At 37.1% G+C, this 22,938-nt stretch overlaps 1 long non-coding RNA gene across 1 annotated transcript in view; it reads right to left on the reverse strand.

Annotated features, from left to right (window-relative positions):
- Window positions 1-245: 245 nt before the first annotated feature.
- The window catches only part of LOC110255532 (uncharacterized), a 450,230-nt gene continuing 427,537 nt past the window's right edge, over window positions 246-22,938 (reverse strand). The window contains exon 10 of the long non-coding RNA XR_014822317.1: window positions 246-1,031. This is a non-coding gene — a long non-coding RNA (uncharacterized LOC110255532). The remainder of the gene's footprint in view (window positions 1,032-22,938) is intronic.

Consider the following 22,938-nt stretch of genomic DNA (forward strand, 5'->3'; position numbering starts at 1 on the left):
TTAAAATTATGCTTCACAGATACTGGATTTTTTTTACAAAGTAAAAGTTGTGGCAACCCTATATCACACACATCTATCATCACCACTCACTTTGTTCTCTGTGTCACATTTTGCTAATTCTTCTAGTATTTCAAACTGTTTCATTATCATTATTATATTTGCTATGGTGATCTGTAATTAGTGATCCTGGATGCTACTATTGCAGAAAGATTTTGATTCTAGGAATGCTCAGATGGAATATAGAATTTTTTTAGCAATAAAGTATGTTTTACTTAAGGTATGTACATTTTTTAAGACCTAATGCTATTGCACACTTAATAGACTACAGTATAGTGTAAACATAACTTTTACGTGCATTGGGAAACCAAAAAATTTGTATGTCTCGCTTTTTGCAGTAGTCTGGAATTGAACCCACAATATCTCTGAGGTCCCCCATGTATAATTAGGAAACATCGCTCTTCTACACCTTTCTTTTAATTCATTTTACAGATTACATTATCATAAATTCTACCTATTTGTAGTAGATTACAGTAGCTATAATTTTCCCTTTCTCTACACACTTCCCCACCACTTTCTTCTGGTCCTTTGCTGACCTAGTGGAAATAAAAATTACAGTGCCTCCTAACTCCAACTCCAATGACTAGCACTTACCAACCCCTCATCACTGTCATCTCAGGTAGCTGCATCAATCAAGTTTGCCAGTCAGAATGCTCATCTCCCTAACTATAATGATTGGCTCAAGAATGAGCATGTGATTGGAACTGATGGATGGGTGCTGGGCAGAAAAGATGTCCTTCCTATTCTACTGCTATGCTATAAAGGTGGTGGTGTGGAGATGCTGTTGATCATATTGCTCACCACATGGGAGAAAACTCAGCAAGACAGGAAATGGCAGGATGATATCATTTGAATCCCTGGATCTGGCTATGCTCACACACTCTTCCACATCTGGACAACTGTGTGAATTTTTTAACATTCTCTGTCTTCTTTAAAATAGACTTAATTTATTTCCCTTAAAATCAAAAGATATCCTTTAAATCAAACATCAATTGTATTTAGAGCAGGAAGAATTTATGAAGTTATAGAACACTGAAGAGCGTTTACCATATTGAATTGAATTTACTCAATCTCATTCTTATTTATTTATAACTGCAAAAGAATCATGTAAACTAGATGTGAGATTACACTGTAGAATACCTAAAGTCTATAGTTAATAAAACTTTTTATCAAATAGCTATATAGTTACCTATGAGGGCTACACAGATTCTGATATTTTATTTTATTTTGACAAATTTCACTGCATGTTTTATTTTATATGCACTGTTCTGGGTGTAAAAGGTAGAAACAAGTAAGAAGCAGTGTGTTTCTATGTGTTTAAAATATCTCCTCTGTTCTTTTTTTTTTTTTTTTGCAATTTCCAAAATTTTGAGCAAAGATTATGACAACTTTCAAATTACTTTCAACAAATTAATAATGATAATAATAATTAACATTTAATTAGGGCTCAAAATGTGCTTGATACATGCCAAACTAAGTACTTACATACATTAGCTTAGTTGGTGTGGTAACCAGTCATCAAGATGGCTTGTAGTGACACTTTCCCCTTTGTATTCATACTTATGTAGCTGTCATACTGAATAGGGTTGAACGATGTAACCAATAGGATATTGGAGAAAAGATGACCCATGACTTCTGAAGCTATGTCAAAAAATACATTGTTCTTTCTCAGATTACTCACTCTGTAGGAAGCTAGCTGTCACATTATGAGGACACTTACCCAGCCCTATGCGGAAATCTACATGGCAGAGAACTAAGACCTCCTGCTAAAGCTAGCACCAACTTATTACCCAAGCAAGTGAATAGATCCTCTAGCCTCAGTCTATCCTCAAGAGTATTGAAGGTCTGGCCAACATCTTGGGTGCAACCTCATGAGAGATCCTGAACCAGAGCATCCAGCTAAGTAGTTCCCCAAATTGTGACCCACAGAAACTATGAAATAGTAAATGTTTGTGTGGTTTTTTTTTTTACTCCACTAAGTTAGGGGAGAATTTGTTATTGCTATCCCCATTTTATAAGTGAACAAATTAACGTTTAGAGAAGCTTTAGAGCTGAAGACCATAAAGAAAACAGTGGAAGCACCTGGATTGGACCTGAAGCCCATTAGATAGCAAAGTCCTATGCTACCTTCTACACAACATATTCTGGAAGGAAGTCAATAAAAGTCAACTTAATTGGCTCCTCACGAAGCAGCCTCTTCATATGCTATCTCTTTCCCACTAACTCTGGACAAGTAAAATGAAAATAGTATGATGCTATCATTTTTATAGTTTGAAAAAAGTTGAATATTGGCAAGTCCATATGTTGAAACCTTACAGAAAATACACTGACAGCAAATGTCTCCATTTCCTGTGATGTCGTATGGAGGCTATGACATATTTTGTTGTTTTTACAAGGTTTTGAGGTAGAAGTAAAGTGTCTCCCATATAACAATACTCAATAAGGCTTAAATTGATAAACACCCAATAGATTAATATCAGAAATAAATATGGATTTTTAAAAAGAGGGTAGAAAGAAAAATGAAATAAACAGAGGAGAGAGAAAAGATTATATGTATGTATATATGCTTATAACAGAGGTGACTATCCTCAAGAGGATCTGCTTCCTTGTCTACTCTCAATCCTCTGCTGCCCTTTCTTTCATTTTGTTTTGTTTTTGTTTTTTGTTTCTTCTTCTTACCTCTGCTATACTCTCAGTCACTTCACTTTCTAAACATTTGCCTTAACAGGTATTAAAAACAAATTGGGGGGAGTTCCTGTCATGACTAAGCAGTAATGAATCCGACTATTATCCATGAGGACACAGGTTTGATCCCTGGCCTTACTCAGTGGGTTAAGGATCCAGCATTGTCTTGAGCTGTGGTGTAGGTTGTAGATACAGCTTGGATCCTACATGGCTGTGTCTGTGGCCCCCAATTCGACCCCTAGCCTGGGAACTACCTCCATAAGCCAGGTATGGCCCTAAAAAGACAAAACAAAACAAATTTCGGAACCCAGCTACCATCCTCATAGTCTCCACACTTTTCTGTTCCAGCCACACATACTAACCTGTTTCAGCTGTCCTCTGCACACACAATGCCTGCCACAGGAGAGCCACTACCCCGCACTACAATGAGAATGTGTCTGTGTGCAAGTGTATGTATTTGTGCCATTGTGCACTGTCTGTGACCTAACATTCTCCATCTAGCTGCATTTTCAACAGCTGAAGTTGATTCTGCCATTACAACTCACCCTTGCCCAGCACAATCTCCCTAGGGTAATTCCTACATTTTTCTTATTTGCAGAGTGTTAAAAGAAGAACCCTGCTTGCTAGAGTAGAACCATGTGAAAGGCACAAAACATGATGCTGAAATCAAAATGAACCAGCAGGACAAACAACAAACAGAAAAAGGCACTGGGACACTGCTGTTCATATGGGAAAACTCCAGGGAAACTTGAAGCACCCAATGGTTCTGCCTAGAGAGCAAGGCAATGTGGTGCCTTCAGAAAGCAGAAATTTCATAGAAATAATGGTCTAAAGTAATGTCTCTAGTTTTTTGAACTACCATACTCCTGAAATAAAAGTAGATGAGAAAAGGAGGAGTAACTCTGAATTGTGTATTCAAAAACATGAATTTGGTTTAAGTTTTACCGACAGCTAGCTGTATAATCTAGGCAATCATTTTTTCTTTTCTCTGAGTCTTATCTTTTTTCCTCTATAAAAGATGGTGGTTTTACTATAAGGTTTCTAAAATCACTTCTGCTTTAACATTTTTTGGTATTAATTAAGAAAGAAGCCATAACTTAATAAAGTTGAAGAAAAGTAGCTCAATATGGAAAAGTTAAAATAATAAAATGGGAGAAATGATTAAAAGTGAGCATATAATGGTCTTTATTTTTACTTTTTTATTAAATTATAGTTGATTTACAACGTTGTGCCAATTTCTGCTATACAGTATAGTGCTAATTTCTGCTGTACAGTCATACGCATATATACATTCTTTTTCTTCATACTATTTCCTATCATGTTATATCACAAAGATTGGATCTAGTTCCCTGTGCTGTACAGTAGGACCTCGTTGCTTATCCATTCTAAATGTAGTAGTTTACATCTACCAAGCTCAAACTCCCCATCTATCCCACTCCCTCCCTCATCCCCCTTGTCAAACACAAGTCTATTGTCTATATCTATGAGTCTGTTTCTGTTTTGTGTATAGATTTATTTATGCCATATTTTTAATTCCACATGTAAGTGATATCATATGGTGTTTGTCTTTCTCTTTCTGACTTACTTTACTTAGTATGAGATTCTCTAGTTGCATCCATGTTGGTAAAGTTGCAGGATATGCAACTTTAATATAGAGAAATCACTTGCATTTCTATAAACTAACAATGAAAGATTAGAGAAATTAGGGAAAAAAATCCCATTTACCATCACATCAAAAAGAATAAGATACCCTATATAAAAAGACAAAAGACCTGTACTCAGAAAACCATAAGATGCTAATGAAAGAAGTCAAAGACAACACAGACAGATGGAAAGATATACCATGCTCTTGGATTGGAAGAATCAGTATTGTCAAAATGGCTATACTACCCAAGGCAATCTACAAATTCAATGCAATCCCTATCAAATTACAAAGGACATACTTCACAGAACCATAAAAAAATATTTTAAAATTTGTATGGAAGCACAAAAGATCCTGAATAGCTAAAGCAATACTGAAGAAAAATGCAACTGGAGGAATCAGGATCCCTGACCTCAGACTGTACTACAAAGCTATAGTCATCAAAACAATATGGTAATGGCACAAAACAGAAATATAGATCAATGGAACAGGACAGAAATCCCAGAAATAAACCCAAGCACCCTATGGTCAACTAATCTATGACAAAGGAGGCAAGAACACACAGTGGAGGAAAGACAGTCTCTTCAAGGAGTGGTGCTGAGAAAACTGGACAACTACAAGTATACATGTAAAAAAATGAAATTAGAACATTCTTTAACATAATACACAAAAACAAATCTGAAATGGATTAAAGATGTAAATGTAAGGCCAGATACTATAAAACTCCTAGAGGAAAACATAGTTAGAATACTCTTTGACATAAATCACAGCAACATCTTGTTTGATCCACTTTCTATAATGACAATAACAAATAAACCAATGGTCTTTATTTTTAATAGAGATAATTTTTAGAAAGTGAAGATTAATTGGACTTAACTTTTGTCAGCATGAGAGGAAGTATATTTTATTTTCTGAGGTTAGTTTTAACAGGGATATCCCTGGCTGTCAAAGTCCAACTTGCAATAGGCAATGGGAAAGAATGTACGTCTCTTCTGAAGACAATTGTCCAAGAGCATATGTACTTATTTCTTCAAACTATTTCAAGCAGAATGAACATATAGGTGGCTTTTCACTGATCCTTTGATTTCATACATTTCATGGACAGACTATTTGACCTAAGAGATTAAATTCTCAAATTTTAGCCTGTATTTTCTTTTTCCAGTATCTATATGCTGTCTGCCTTACTCCTGAAGATCACAATGTTTGAAGACAGGAGACAGATGATCAAAAGACAATGGCAAAATAACATGGTAAGTGCCACAGGAAGTGGTTTGTTGGTATATTTTCTGATGTTTCCTATCATTAGTATGATCATCATCCCTTCCTCTACCACATACACACTAAGGACCAGTGTTCCTATTACAATTGGATGTAGAAGTCAAAGTAATTTTCATCATAGTTAACATAGTTCACCATGTGAAGACTTTATATTAAAAATTTAATAAATGATCTCATTTATCTCTCACAATAACACTTGAAAAAATGAAATATTATTATCTCTATTTTATAGGTAAAGAATCCAAAGGTTAAATAGGTTAAGCATCTTGTCCAAGGTCACACTACTAGTCAGTGGTAGAGGCAAGATATGAAACATGGTGGTCCAATTTCAAAGCCCACTGTGGCTGGCCCACCAGAAAGATACCAATTCTGATTCATACAATCCTCAATCTGGGCCTGAGTTTAGACATTTTTTTTTTTCCTTCTGGAAACAGGATTAAGTTAAGGATCAATAAGCAAAGAAAACTGTAGTTCTTACTTGCAAGGGTGAGGATTGGATTCTGCATTGTGGTGAACACACTCATATGCTGCCCCAGCACAGCTTGACTTCTATACTAATGACTTTCAAACATCTTTGACTGTGACCCACCATAAGGAATATATTTTACATTGCATCCAAGGGCACACCCATAAACACACACACACATATATACACAAACATCTAACAAATAGAACTTCATAGGAAAGTCCTTAATCATATAATGTGTGATATTCTCCATTTTTTTCTATTCCATTCTATCTCATTCTATTTCATTATTGTTAGAGACTCTCCAAATTGACTTCCCAATTACAATTTAGAATAATGCTGCTCTATAGAATTCTTCCAATAGTATGCCTTCTGCCCATCTCCCCTTGTTTTCATCCCAATTTACAATATTTGCAATATGATCATTTTATTCTATTAGAGACACATGTACTTTAGAAATAATTTGAAAACATTTTAATAAAATTTTGTCCCTTCTTAAGAAATAGCAACATTAATTTTTGACAATAATAAATACCTCATTCCCTTATGATGCCAGATAAATAAGTTTGTATAGCTATGAACACAAAAATGATGCTACAAAACTAAATAACCATGATTTAAGTTATAATGTTTATCACATCTAATGGTTATTCACACATACACATAAAATTGAGTTTGTCTGCATCCTATCTCTCTCTCTCATACACACATATATATTATGTATATATATAATTAATTTTATATATATATAAAATTATAGATATCCATGTCTGTATCCTATGAAAAGAATTGGATAGACTTTAACCAAGTTGGAGAAGTAAATTTAGGATTGTCTAGCCTAAAATATAGGCTGTGTTGTTCCTATAAAATTCAGTGTGTAGGGCCCTGGGGGAATGTGTTAAATAAATAAATAGTTATCCTCCTAAGAACTGTCCCTTGGTATAGACAGAGCTCCCATGTTGATGTGTCATGAACAATAAGTTTGAATATAAACCCCAAGTTGAAAATTAACATCTAAGGAACAAATGCCGTAATCATGGGAGTTGGTTTCCTCTTGGAGTTGAGTGTCATATTTGCCCCTTAAGTAGATCTGAAAACCTGATCAAAGAAACACTTGTAGGAGTGGTTCACATTTTTTAGGTCACTCTTATTTTCCATTTCATCTACAACCCTTCATGTCTTAGCTTTATCATAAATGTGTGCCATAAGTTTCTAATTTCCTAGTTGTTATGCTGTAGCTATAATATTCTCTATAGATCACATTCTTTCTCTGAGAGTTTACCTAATTACAGGGGAGCAAGTAATGGCAGGAGAGCAGAAAAGAATAAATTAATATTGGTTGAGCCCCTATGTGCCTCTTCTACATGTGCCATTATGAAGATTCTCCCTTCATAAATTATTTCATTAAATGAATTTAGTTCTCATATATTAATATCCCCATTTTATAAGGAAAACTTAAGAAAATCAAGCCTCTTGCCCAAGATCACATAAAAAATAAGTGAGGCCCACTTAGGACCACACAACATTTCCAAAGTACGCTCAGGTGTATCAACTAAGCATGTACCAAAGAAACTAGGAGTTGCTTGATAACACTAGCTTGGCAAATGCTTGTTTAAATAACATCAAGAACAGAGTGACAGTCATAAAGAACAGACTTGTGATTGCCAAGGGGGAGGGGGAAAGGAGTGGCATGGACTGGGAGTTTGGAGTTAGTAGATGCAAACTATTACATAAGCAATTAGGTCCTACCGTACAACACAGCAAACTATATCCAGTCTTTTGGGATAAACTGTGAGGGAAGATAATATAAGAAAGGGAATCTATCTTTTTATCTATCTATCTGTTTATCTATCTCTTCAGCAGAAATTGGCACAACATTGTAAATCAACTATATATTAATACAATTTAAAAAAAATTAAAAAGATTTCTTTATTACAGGACTCCTCTGAGCCATTAACATGATAAGGCTGATTGTTATTCTCTCACTGTAAGGGCAGTGAGTGTAAAATTTCACTATATTTTTTTTAGAGAGCAATTCTTATTCACTTTGGGAAATAAATATTAACACAAAGTATATTGCCTCCAAAAAGAAAGGATTTGATCGATCTAGAACAGGGCAATGACATGATCACAATCTTCCAGAATATGGTTTAGGCCAGGTGGCTGGTAACACATCAAACATGCCCTGCGATTCTGAGCACAAGTAAGGAGCCTTTATTGATTTTTTCTGGTTGCTTGACAGCCTGAGCCCATGGGTGATGTAGGGCTACAAATCCCATCAAATTCACAGGAACTTTTCGACAGACTGTGCCTGCCTCCTATGTTGCAGTGATATGGTTGAACCCTTCTTGGATTTATACATTGATTATAATCTTGGATAACATGCCATGGCAATTTCTAACTTTCTGGCTGAAGAAAGGGCCCTACTGAGAAAAATAAAAAGCAAAAGACCAATGGAATTTTCTTCTTCTCTTATGCATGTTATCTTTTTGTTTGGTAGTTATTTTTACCAAAGTATAATTTTATTGTATTGTAATAATTTGCTTGAAAAAGCAATTTTTATCATTTTTTGTTGAAATTCCAGTAAAAATTCAAACACTATAAAATATATAAAAATAATAACTTATTTTCTCTTCTGATCCATCATATTTGTCTTTTTCTCCAAAGTCAGTATTGAGACCAATTTCTTGAAATTTTTTCAGATGTTTCCTATGTACATACACACATATATACATGAATGTGTTTATGAGCCTTTTTGTAAAGAGGTACATATATTAAGAATTACTACACATAGTGTTTCTGGCCCTAGTTTTCTGGAGATTTCCTGAATTAAAGTCTTTTTCAGGTAACTTAAGATAGAATGGTCTAATATAATCCATTTCAAGTGAAAAACAAAGTTTGAGTAACTGGATTGGTCTCTAAAACACACACACACACACACACACACACATCTGTATTAACTGATGTACCACACAACCCAAACCCAACCATTCTGTCTGACACCATTCTATGATCTGAGTATTAGTTCTCAGGGAAATACCAAGTGAGCAACGGGAAGAGACATGAATTGGGAGGAGGAGAGAAAAGCAGGGAGTGGTTGGCTTTTACTGTAAGGTTAGTATGAAACCATTTCAGGGTTTGACTTGTGACTAGGTGATTGTGCTAGTTGTTTAACCTACACTGTCCGACACAGTAGCCAAGAGCCACATGCGACTACTGAGTATTTGAAATATGGCCAGACTGACTTGAAATGTGCTATAAGTATAAAATATACACTGGATTTTTCAATTTAGAGGATGCAGAATGAAAAAGAAATGGTAAAATATCTAAAAAATATTTAAATTGGTTATATATTGAAATAGTTTCGAAGAACAGCATTAAATAAAATATGGTAATACAATTAATTTTGTCTGTTTCTTTTTACATTTTTAATGTGGCTACTAGAAAATTTTAAAATACATATGAGACTCACATGATATTTCCACTGGACACCGTGATAGAGCCATGAATCATGTGTGAGTAAGTGCACACTGGAGGTCTTGTCTCTTGGATTTCTCTGAAATTCCATTTGAATTTTTTTATAGAATTACTATGAAGCCTAGGATGACCCAACATTTTTAAGTGGTTATTTTAAAAAATAGTATGGCTGTTATAAATGAACTCTTCTTGTTTGCATACAAGGACTACTGCCTAGTCTGGCAAGCAGTGAGAGATCATGGAAAAATTATAATCTGTGTCATGAGGTAGGAAATCGTGTACTGACCATGGACATGTCATTTAACAGCAACTTTCTCATCTGTTAACCAAGAATCATATCATCTGGCCTATAATCTATCTTGAAGGTATTAAAAATATCACCTGAGAAAGTAAATAAGCATTTAATGAATTATCCAGTACTCTTTGACAGTTGATTAAAAAGGTATATTAAAACAAAGAGCTAAGTATGTTATGGAAAGTTTAAATTTAGAAGCTTTTTAAGAAACCATGTAGTCTAACATACATACATCTCTGCTTCATTTTACCGATGAGGAAACTGAGTTTGGGTTCAACCCAGGTAAGTTAAAACCAATAGTAATTTGTTGGCTAATCATGGATTTAAGATCGCAATCCAGATTTCATTTACTCATTTTTTTTAGTGAGCTCCTAAATGGGCTCTACCCTATCCATTCATTTATTCCATAAATATTTGCTTAGTATCTATTATGGGCCAGGGCTATGAAAGAGTCCAAATATAACTAATAGTTAACATTCATTGATTCCATACTAAGCACTGATCACATTATATAATTTATCACATTTAATCCATCAACCAACCATTGAAACAGGCATTATTAGAGCATAAATACACAGCTCTAGGAGGTTAAGTAACCTTCCCCAGGTCATACAGTAAATAAGAGATAGAGCACAGATTTGACCTCTGTTCACTTCAACTTAAAAGGCTATGCTATCAACCCTGTGTTTCTTACAAAAAGTGGTGAAAAAAATCTGGCAGAGAAAGTAGTTGGGTAGACAATAAACCAAAGCATAGTGTGTCTTTGTTTCCATAACAAGGATATGTACAGAGTTCTCCAGGGGGCCCAGACAAAGGATGGATTGTGTTTCTGCTTCTTCTGGAATCTTTCCCAACCCAGTAAATGGGACTACCACACACCCATTCCATTAACCACTTCATGACTTAAGTTATCCTTGATACCCTCTTTGTTGCTTCTCACATCACCCAAATTGCTTCTCTCTCCAGTATGTGTCCCTGTTCTACTTCGACTTCTCCCCACCTGCACTGTCATCACATTCCTGCCTCCCCACCACACCATCTCCCCATGTCTGGAATATTAAAATGCCTACTAGTCGGCTACAAATCTTCTTGTATCCTCTCTACACAAAACTTCCTCCACCAAGCAACCAGAGCGATCTTTTGAAACTAAATCTGATGTCATTCCCCTGCATCAAACCTTTAAATGATTTCATATACACCTTACAATAAAAGCCTCAGTCTGTACATGGCCAACGAGCCCTTGCTTCTGTCTCCAATTTCCCATTCATGCCACAATCCCTTGCTAGCCTTGCTTTAACCACACTGGCTTCCTTTTAGTTTCTAGACAAGCCAAGCCTTTTCCCTCTGCCATGCTTCTGATGGGGTGGCCTGCTCTTGGCACTTTATGTGCCTGGTTCCTCCTTATCTTCTAGATTCTATTTAAATGATTGCTGGCACCTCTAAGCAGATTTCCACTGTTTTCTATCTTCATAGCACTATCATCTGATTGAAAATACATATTCATTTCTTCAGTGATATGTTTATTCATTCCACTAGGCTGCAAGCTCCATGAAGCGCAAGGATTCTGGTAGTCTAGCTGCCCTCTGAATACTTAACCTTGTGCTTCGCACATAGTAGATGTTTAACAAATGTTTGTAGGATACAGGAATGATAACTCTTATTGAAAGGATGATGAAGGCATACTAAAAATGCAAATCAGTCATTCTCACATCTCTTGGTTTGATAACTATATTTCGTTTCCTCTCATGTTCCTGTTAGAAAAATCACAGGTAGCACATCATGCAGCTTTCTAGAATTGGAAAGGCCAATGTCTGGTGCTTGAAATGTTCAGTTTGGGTGATTTGCCTTATATACAGTCCAGCAGCCATGCATTATGGATGGTTCTCTTAAGTAAAAATTGTCAGAGAAATAAATCAGCAAGAGCTAGAAGCTGGCTGTCTCCATCTAGACACAGCTGTTTTTCTGGCTTTATGCAATTCTAACTCCCTGCCCACCTAATTCAACCAATCATTTTCTGGAGAGAATAGCACAGTAGTTGATATTTAATAAGACACTCAGTTCTCTCCCAGAAACAAAGGGATCTGAGTATCTGAGTTGGTTTTTACTTCCCTGTCATTTACTCCTAATCTGGGACTTACTTCCTTACTGCACTGCCCAAACTCTAGCATGGGAAAACTAGGGCCATTGATTGTTAGTGTATCAAAGCACTATTTTTTTTGGGGGGGGGGCAAACTGGAGGCATTTGAAGGTTCCTAGGCTAGGGGTCTAATCAGAGCTACAGCTGCTGGCCTACACCAGAGCCACAGCATCACCAGATTCAAACCATGTCTGCAACCTACACCACAGTTCATGGCAACGCCAAATCCTTAACCCACTGAGCGAGGCCAGGGATTGAACCCGCAACCTCATGGTTCCTAGTCAGAACCACTGTGCCACAATGGGAACTCTGACACACCTTTTTTTTTAATCTGTTGCCCATTTTGTCAGGATAAGGGGGTGGAGATTGGAGAGAATAGAATGGAAGTTGGCCCTTGTTGAATACTTGTTGGCAACATGAAATACTTTAACATCACTTCTTTTATTTTCAGAAAAAAATCTTGTCAGGGATATATGACTATCACCATTGTTTCCCCACTCTATGTTGAAGTGCAAAGAGTTTAATTAACTTACCTAAAGTTACACAACAGGTCAAAGGCAGAGCTGGTATTTGAAATAACATCTTTCTCTAAAGCCTATTCTCTCTGAAGAGAAGAGAGTAAACTTCAAGTTTATTTAGGGTTTTTCTGGCCAGCTAACACAGTTCAGGTTTTGGTCAAGGAGAAATTGAAATTATGGCCCCAAATAGTATTTCTGGACCATCTGAATAGCACCTGTGAAACATCCCTGCCTCTCTACATCTGGAAATGAAGATAAATCAGGTAAATTTTAATGTGGAAGCTAGTTTGAAAGAAATATGACACATTTTGCCCTTATTTACTCAGAACTTCCTCTCCCTTTGGGTTTTTGGAAAGCACTGATTTGGCAGGGAGCAGTATTTGACAGATAACCCCAGAAAGAAGAGAGCCACAGATGGAGAGTATGAGCATAGAGTAGGGGTGTAGTGGGCTGGTGTGCGATGTTCACATCTGGGTCAAGTTCCACAAGCTGTCCTAAAACACTAGCCTATGGTTTACTGTTTACTACAAACACACTTCAGTTCCAGGGAGATCAAGACAGCTGCTTGGCAGGGCACACCTTCCAAAAACTGCATGATTCCTATGGCTGAGCCGACAGATGCCTGACAGCAGGTAAGAGTGATGGGGGTGACCTTTCCCCACAAGAAGATGACGATGTCTACTCCTGTAGACAGTGGGTATTCAGAACAGAGGATGGATGCTCAAGTCAGGCAGGGTGAGGTTCTACTCATGCCCTGTGTATGGGGATCCTACCCTAGTCACACAATTTCTCTGAGCCCCAATTTCTTCACCTATAAAATAGAAATGCTAGGCATTTCCCACCCTTGTGGGATGGCGAAGGAAAACCACCTGGCATAGAAGATGCAGAAAATCACTTTGCTTTCCTTTCCTTCTATTTTCCTTGAAGTGTTTTTCAAATTTCTTTGATTGAGTCACTCTTTGTGTTGGTTATAGCTCGTCTATAACCTCCCTCCCAATTTTCTGAAAACCCACTTTCAGAAAGGATAGTGTAATAAAAGAGAGAATGTCAGCCTCCACAATTCCAGGGGTTGATTGTGAGACACTGAGGCAGATCACTCCCCAGGTCTCTGAATGGTGGCCTCAATGACATGCCCTTATTTTGCTTTTTCCTTCCTTCCCTCTCCCACTTTCCTCATTCCCTGCCTCTTGATTTCTAGAATTTCCTGCAAAGGCCTTTTCTCAGGTTATAGATTTGGGCAAAAACAAATTAAGAATATTTTTCCACATTCTAATTGATACCATGATATAATCCATGCCTACCATTACACTGAACACCTTCCAGGGATTTGTGTAATTCTCATAAATTTATTGTAATATAGATAAAGGATTTCAATACATCAGTTTTCCCATTGACAAATCTGGGATAATAATAATTCCAACCTCACAGGGGTTTCTGAAGGTTTAAGGAGACATGGCACATCAATGTGCTTAGTATGATGTCTACCACATAAAAGCAATTTAAAAATGTTACCAATTACTGCTTATTACATCATTTTTATTATGAGATTAAGAGTAATGAGGCACATGGGCCTCTATTAACCTTGTTGACTGAAATATCCTTTGGTCTTTCAGCCAGACTTTAGCACCTACTGCTCCCCTCCTTCTCCCTCCCCACTAAACACTATAGACTAAACCACATTTAGACTGTTATAGACACAATATATTAAAACACCAAATGTGTGCCATATCATGTTACTGAGTTTAACTTCACTTTCTTTCAATCCTTTATCCAACTTTTAATTTGCATTTATTTTTGAGAAAAAGAGAAAGTAGAGGGCTGAACAATCTTTGTAGTACTGAACATCAAAAGGATTAGCAGGGGGAAAAATTAAGTGTTGAGAAAGGATTTAAAGAAATATCAGGTACTGAGTGGGTAAAAGATCAAGAAGAGAGGGTTCATCTCAGCTTAATGGATGGCAGTGAAAGAAGGAACAAAAGTAAGACCTAGATAAGAAGATTAAGGAAGAGCCAAAATTGGATAAAAGGAAGGAAATTAAATCAGAAATACAGGAAATCAGAGAAGATTTGTAGGTAACTCAAAATGTCAAAGAGTCCTGAAACAGCCTGTGAAGCTGTGTCTTGAAGAGAACTAAGAAGCAGCCATAATAGTATAGAATACTAGGAATGAAAGGGACTTTAAAGATGATCAAGCCCAACCATTCAATTTTATAAGCAAAGAAACTGAGGTTCAGTGTTGAAAGCACACTGTGTTCCCAAGGCTGCACCATTAGTAAGTTTCTAATGTGGGCTGGAGCCCAGGATTTCTTACTTTTAGCTCAGTGATTGGTTCTACTCTATTATTTCTGATAAAAGACCTTAATGAAAAAGAGTGATTTGATCTAACTGACAAATGAGGCATATGATTAGCAAATTAGATCATCTGAGCATTTAGAAGAATAATCTTTAATAAATCTTGTTATAAAAAAGGTTTACTTGGAATTGTTTATAATCACACAAAAATTGGAAACAATTTAATTATCCAGTTGTAGTAGCATGGTTAAATGATTGTGTTGCAACTATGAAAACAGACTTTTAAAAATAAAGTTTCTAAAGGATTTCAATAACTATAAAACTTTATACAATATTGAAGGGAAAAAAAAATTCAAGATATGCAATGAGAGCAGCAGTATGATCTCAATTATGTATAAAATACAAATAGAGAAAAACTTGGAAGGAACACACTAGAACATATGCTAATAGTGGCCATAATTCTCTCTGTTTTGGTCATAGATGAATTTTATTTTCTTATTGATACTTTTTACCCTACACATTTTCCACAATAAACATTCATTTCTTTACTAATTAGAAAAAGCATTTAACTTTTTTTTTCTTAGAAAGCTTGGTTTGAAATTATACTGCATATGATATTACAATTTGAGATCACATCCTGTTTCTACCTGCAGAATGAGGATGGGATTTTAGTGTTCTTTTATTCCTTCCAAATACTGCAGACCTACCTCACTCATTACGCTGTGCAGAAATTTTGGACACCCTAATCATGCAGCAAGTGATGTAGAGTTTATGTTATCAACATGCATCTATTGTTCACACACTCATTTTTTTCAACTAGTATTTACTGAGTGTCAAGTACATATTGTTCTATGACAGATAATGTCTTTACCCTCAAGAGGTACCTTAACCCAAATGGAGAAGGCAGGTAATGAACAAAAGGACACATTAACTATAAAATATATGATATGATTGACTAGAAATGAAGTGAAAAGCCCTGCACTGCCCTTAATACAGGACAATTCTTTTTATTTTTTATTTTTTTGTCTTTTTAGGACTGCACCCATGGCCTTTGGAAGTTCTAGGCTAGGGGTCGAATCAGAGCTCTAACTGCTGGCCTACACCACAGCCACATGGGATCCGAGCTGCGTCTGTGACCTACACCACAGCTTACAGCAATGCTGGATCCTTAACCCACTGAGTGAGGCCAGGGATTGAACCTGCTCCTCATGTATGCTAGTCAGATTTGTTTCCATGAGCCACAATGGGGAAACCTTAATACAAGACAATTCTGAAGGATCATCCCAGCTCCAGAATTCCTAGTAAGATTGATTGAGGTTTCTCTTACAACTACATCACAGCTCAGCTTCTCTCTCTCCAATCCAGCTTCCCTCACCCTTTCACAGGTATTATTCTTCAGGGCCTTCCCAATCAACTTTATGCACACACACCTGCATGTCAGAATCTTCTGCACAAGGAACATGGCCAAAACCAGCCTCTCCTTGGAGAGAATATAGGATTTGAAATCTGAAAGATGAGGAAAAGACAGCCATGAACAGGGCCAAAATACGAACAAAAGCAAAATCCTTGAAGCGGAGGGGGTGCTTTTGAATTTCAAAGAAAAGAAAGGAAGCCAATATAGCTATCTTGCCCAAATTTATACAGCCAGCAAGCAGAGGAATCAGGATTCAAACCTGAGTTTATCTGACACTGAAGTCTATGTTGTTCTTTCTGCCAAGTTATGAGCTTCCCTCAGATAATATGGATCTTTAGTGTATAAAATATGAGTGTTCTATTTTAAGCATGAAGCATTAGCTCTGCCAATATAATCACTGAGTTGTAAGTTCTTTGAATTGGCTTCTCAGATACCTCTGTGACTTTATTCTTAAAGTATCATTACTGTAAGTATCTTAGTAGTTTAATTATATCCAATTAAATGTTCTTTCGTATTATCTGCATGTATCTGTAGGCAGCATTTGCAAACCATGAACACACCGTTAATTCTCCTGCATACTTTTTGAATACATTTATATGTAGATAATAACTATATTTGATCCTTGCCTTAGTCGGGCTATTAATTTAAAAATTAACCTGAGTTTTATTTTTTCATTTATTCTGGAAAATACATTTCATAAATGTTTTTATGGTACACCTGCAATAATGAAGCAAATTTGTCTTTGGTGCTCCTCAAAAGGTCAGTTATCTGAATTTAGCAAAATGATTGGATAGAACACACTGTATTTTGATCTCTAACAGTCCTCCCTCTGCCTCTGGAGGCTTAGTATACTCCATCTGAATTTACTAATTCATTTGTTCACTTATTCATCAAACACTTCATCTACTGCATAGTACTAATATGATGCATTCTATATATTAGGCACTGTGCTGATCACTTGGAATATATGTACTGTGAAATTCCCTCTTCTTGGCAAATTAAAATTGAATCAGTGGAGGAGGTGAGGACTTATCACAAATGCACATCAGTGAATGCAGTTACAAAGTGAGTGCTTAGAGATCTTAAAACAAAGGAAGCTAACCTGGACCAGAAGGGGAGATAAGAGGCAATGGGGGTTATGTGGGTTGGAGTGAGGTGCATCAACAAATAAGCTTTCTTGGGAAACTGCAATATGAGCTGAGTCCTTAGATGATGGAGGCCAAAATAAGAAGACTCCCTTTGGCTGGAGTGGCTAGGGCATAATCAAGGAGATGAAAGAATTCAATATACCTGAGTTTTGTGAAATGAGCAAAGAGGAAGATGAAGCTGGAGAAGCAAGCAGGAGTAAGAGGATGGGGAATTTCGTACCCATGCTGAGAGTTTTAATTTTTTGCAATAGCAATGGAAAACTATCAAATACCTCAAGAGGCAAATCTCATATTAGATTCTAAATTAGCAAAGGCAAGTAGACCCTTTTCTTGCCCATGAGGGCTCATAGTTCAGTGGAGGATAATTGGTGGTTAAGAAGAAATCATGGTACAATATTATAAGGACTATGATGAAGACAAGTAATGGGTGCAGTGAGTGTGCTATGGAAGCCACCTAACACATATTGGGAGGTCAGGGCAGGCTTCCTGGAGGAAGTACTGCCTGAGTTCAGTGTCAAGGGTACACATCTAAAATTGTTCAGACCCCAATTCCAATCCATGTGGGAAGGGGCAACCCACACCAAGAAGCAACTCTTGGCATATCGGATGGGTGTCCTATAATTCAACTCAGTTCTGATACTATCTAACCAGAGAAAGCATCAGATCCCATAGAATTAAGGACTCAGCCCCACAAGGCTGCCCCTTCCCAAAACATACACATTCAGATGCCAGTCTCAAGCCCAGATTGTTGCCTGCGCTTCTGAAGTTTCCAATGACACTTTCCAATTCAGAATGCCAATTCCAAGTCCAATGCAACCCTAAGTATGATTGATTAAGTCATAGGTCCTTGGTGATTGAACTCTATCTCCAGCCTCTCTCCCTTTCCTCGAGGTGAGGGGGTAGGAAGTAAAAGTTCCAACCTTCTAATCACATAGTTGACACAAGGGGCAACTAGCTCCCTTGCTTAGGTGCTTTCTAAAAGTCACCTCATCAATATAACAAAAGACACCTTTATTCACTCTCAACACCTTGGAAATTCCAAGGATTTTAAGAGCTCTGTACCAGAAGTGGAGACTGAACAAAGAACAAATAGGTCAAAGGGTAGGCCTGTGGTTTTGCTAACTGTGTACACAACTGGACTCTATGGAATCAAAATACCAAAGATATTCACATTTCTTTGCAAAGCCTGGTGCCACTAGGAGACCTCTCCTAAAAGGCAAGTCTTCATTGAGCCCCTACTGTTATGTAAGGTGAAATTGAGTTCAGCATTTGGAAAGACTGACAAATACTAGGCCACAAATATACAACTTTGCTTTTTTTTTTTTATGGCCACACCCACAGCATGTAGACATTCCCGGGGTCAAATCACAGCTGCAGCTGAGGCCTGCACCACAGCCATGGCAATGCCAAAATTTAGCCTCATCTGTGACCTATGCTGCAGCTTGCAGCAACACTGGATCCTTAACCTATTGAACAAATCCAGGGATCAAACCCACAGCCTCATGGAGACAACATCAGGTCCTTACTCCTCAAAACCACCATGGGAACTCCAACACATCTTTGCTTTCATATTGAAGTTTTTCAGAATAATAAGGTATTCTATCTGAGCTAGAGCTAAGTATCATAAACATGTACCAAGTGTGAGTTGGGAATACCTCTCTGCCTAAGTACCTATTTGCCAAGGTAAGCTTGTATGAAACTGAGTTGGGAAAAAGGAATTTCTCCCTACTATCCATGCTCTACTATAGACTTCAGTGCAGCCATAGCACCCTAGAGGCTCAGAAAAGCTGGAAGAGAAGTCCTGAGCCCAGCAAACTAGCTGGAGGGAAGGCAGCACCCAGCAGTGGCAGAAAGGCCATGATTCCCTGAAATTCCTGGCAAGCAGTTTAATGAAATCTAACATGGGCATGAATGGAATTGCCCCTGCACACTTGCAAGCTCTCTCATTGGTTCTCTTAGAAATAACCTGCATAGTCTCCTGGGGGATGTCAGCTTAAGTCCTACAATTATTAAGGTAGGGATGTAAGTAATGCAAATTTGGGCATTAATGTTTGTGTGTCAGCATTGGTACTCAGAAAGTACTGATGTCTAGCAGTTCTCATTGTGGCTCAGTGGTTAACAAATCCGACTAGGAACCATGAGTTTCCTAGTTCAATCCCTGGCCTCGCTCAGCGGGTTAAGGATCTGGCGTTGCTGTGAGCTGTGGTGTAGGTTGCAGATGTGGCTTGGATCCCGCATTGCTGTGGCTGTGGCATAGGTTGGTGGCTACAGCTCTTATTTGACTCCTAGCCTGGGAACCTCCATATGCCGGGGGAGTGGCCCTAGAAATAGCAAAAAGACAAAATAAAAAAATAGAAAGTACTGATGTCTGAAATATTTGATTTATTTTAGATTGGCTTGCACAGAGCAAGGCTCTGAGAAGAGGATACACAGGAAACATAAGGCATCATTGGCTGACTGCTAGATAACTATAGGTAATTTGTGTTATTTCTTTGGGCTTTAGAATTCTCAAATATTAAATGGGGTGGAATGCGGAAATATATTAATGATCCTTAACCCAGCAGGCAAAAGGCTCAGAGCAGAGTGGAGTGCACTTTTCTGAAAGATATCTGCGAAGCATCAGCCTGACAAAATCTGAAGCCTATTCAACCCCTCAGATTCTTTTATTGTATGTGTCCCATTTCCCTGGCTGTGTTTTTGTTGGATTTTCTCTTCCCATCCTGATTCTCATCTCTTTAGCAGTTCAGAACCATGCCTCTTGTGGCAGTACACTGAAAAAAAATTCTTTAAATACTGACTTCACCAGGTCAGGATTCTATTCTAAAAGTTTCAGTGGCTTCTATGACATGTGTGATGTTTCCATAGCTTTAAAAGTATGGATTTACAAGGTGTAATGAGGCTGTTGCAGACACAAGAGAGGAAAACCCAATAGATGTTAGTGACTAAAAAGGGAGAGTAAAAATGAGTCTAATTAATTGAGAAAATGGTGGTGTTATTTACAGAGGAATGTTGAGAAGAAGAGCTAGTTTAGAAGTAAATTACCTCACTACCACAGGGGAAAGAAAGACACACAAAAAGTCACATAAAATAATGTAGCAAATAAAATCAGTATTAGAGATATTTAGAAGTTTCTAAAAACAAAACAAAATCACCAAAAGGAACTACTGAAGCATCCTCAGCAAGAGCAGTCAAAAAAGATACCCAAAGGAGATGATACCCAAAGCAGTGAGTCTCTGAGGATGATTTTAAAATAGTGGTAGGGGTTAACCAGACAAAGAGGAAAGAGCATTAAAAGAGACAAATTCAGAAAATGCAAACGAAGGAGAAAGATCAGGGAGGGACTCTGAGCTCAGGAGAACTGGCCACCTGCCAAGGGATGGACAGTGGCTCTCTTGGGGCTGATGTAATTCTGGGCATTTGAGACAAATGGCTACTTGGATAGGAAAGGGGCATCTTCTTCTGTTCCACAATGTAGTTATCGGAGCTCCTTTAGGAGAAAGCCACTGAAAAGTGTTCCTTTTTTCCTGATGCATCTTACCTTGTAAGGTGTCACTTAACTGCCCCCAAAGCCCTTCCCTCTGAGTCTCAGTAGTTGCTGTTCCACCAGCTGAAGCTGTGAAGGCAGCTTGACACAGACCCATCATTATGTTCTGTTAAGAACAGGGTTTCAATCTGCTATGGGCCTTGAAGTATATTTAACACTTAGATTGTAAATTGAATATTTAGATTGTTTGGAGGAATACTGCCATTTTAAAAGAGTATGTCTTTCAATTCATGAACATGGGCTGTCTTTCCATTTAACTAGGACTTACTTAATTTCTTTTAGTAATGTCTTATAGTTCTCATTGTGTAAGTTTTATACTTCCTTAAATTTATTCCTAGGCATTTTATTATTTCGGATGCTACGGTAAATGGAATCATTTTCTTAATTTCCTTTTTGAATTATTCCTTCTGGTGTTTAGAAACACAACTGATTTTCGTGTGTTGAATTTTGACCCTACACGTTTACTAAATTCATTTATTAGTTTAATAGTTTTGTTGTTGTTGTTGTTGTTGTTGTTTTGTGTGTGTGGCTTCTTTGGGTTTTTCATACATAGAGTCATTTCATCTGAAAATAGAGATTTGTTTTACTTTCTCCTTTCTAATTTGAATGTCTTTTATTTCTTTTTCCTGCATAATTGGTCTTGCTAGGACTTCTACTGGATTGATGAATAGCAGTGGTGAAAGCAGACATGCTTGTCTTATTCTTGATCTTAGTGGAAAAGCTTTCAGTCTCTCATCATTGAGTATGATGTCAATTATGGATTTTTCCTAAATACCCTTTGTCATGTTAAGAAAATTGCCATTTATTCTTAGTTTGCTAGGTACTTTTATCATGAAAGGGTGTTGAATTTTTTTCAAACACGTCCACCATGTCTCCTGATACGATCGTGTGTGTTTTTGTTTTTCCCTTCCTAGTGTATTACATTGGTAGATTTTCTTACATGAACTACACTTGAATTCCCCGGATAAATTTTACTTAATCATGGTAAATAATACCCTTATAATGTATTCTGGATTCGATTTCCTAATATTGTGCTGAGGATTTTTGTATCTCTATTCATTAGGAATATCGGCCTACATTTTTCTATTCATATGGCATATTTGCCTGGCTTTGGTATTTGTTCTGTATTTGGGTCATTTGTTTTGCTCTGAAAACGCCAGTTGTTTTGTAGTTTTTGCAGTTCTCACCTCATTCTTGCCTTTACCTTCCTTGACTATTTGTACATCTGCCTTTATGATGTGCACTTCTTCTCTCCCTCTACACTTGCATCTTATGCACATAATTCTTTGTATATCTTTAACATATTAACTCATCAAAGAGCTTCCTATACAGTAATAGAGATACTTCCCATTTTTCCCTCTTTAGGATCAATCATGACTGCTGTCACTACTTCCTATTTTAGAGCTTATCACTTGTCTCTAAGCTCTATGAGGGCAGAAAAAAAAATATGCTCTTCTCAGCACTGTACATAGCCCCTTGTACAGTAAATAGTGTGTGGTCAACACTAAATAAATATTTCTCCAATAAATAATAATGATAATAGCACTAATTGGGCACCTACATGCTAGAGACTGTTCTAAGCACTTTTTAAGAATTAGCTCATTTTTTTTTTTCCTTCTAGTAACCTGGGAAATAGATATTATAATTTTCCCCATTTGACAGGTACAAAAACTGAGGCATAGAAATGTTAAGTAACTTGTGCAGGGTCACAAAACTAGGAATTGGCAGAGATAGCATTCAAACCTAGGGAGTTTGACTTCAGAGTTATTCTCTTAACCACTGTGCCGTCCTGAGTAGACTAAATAAATGAAGGCAACTCAGGATAAGTGCTGATTCATATATTTACTCTGAAGATTTCATGGTCTGAATTCCTAAATATACTTCAAGGCCCATAGCAGGTTATACCTGCTGTACTCTGTCTCATCACTACAAACACCCATTCTTTTTGTATTTCTCACCTCTACTAATTCTACCCCTAGCATCCAG

The sequence above is a fragment of the Sus scrofa genome, chromosome 1, assembly GCF_054392235.1.
Source record: "Sus scrofa isolate SSC_HxYL_T2T_F1_AM1 chromosome 1, Sscrofa_HxYL_maternal_Yorkshire_Landrace_v2.0, whole genome shotgun sequence".
NCBI lineage: Eukaryota > Metazoa > Chordata > Mammalia > Artiodactyla > Suidae > Sus > Sus scrofa.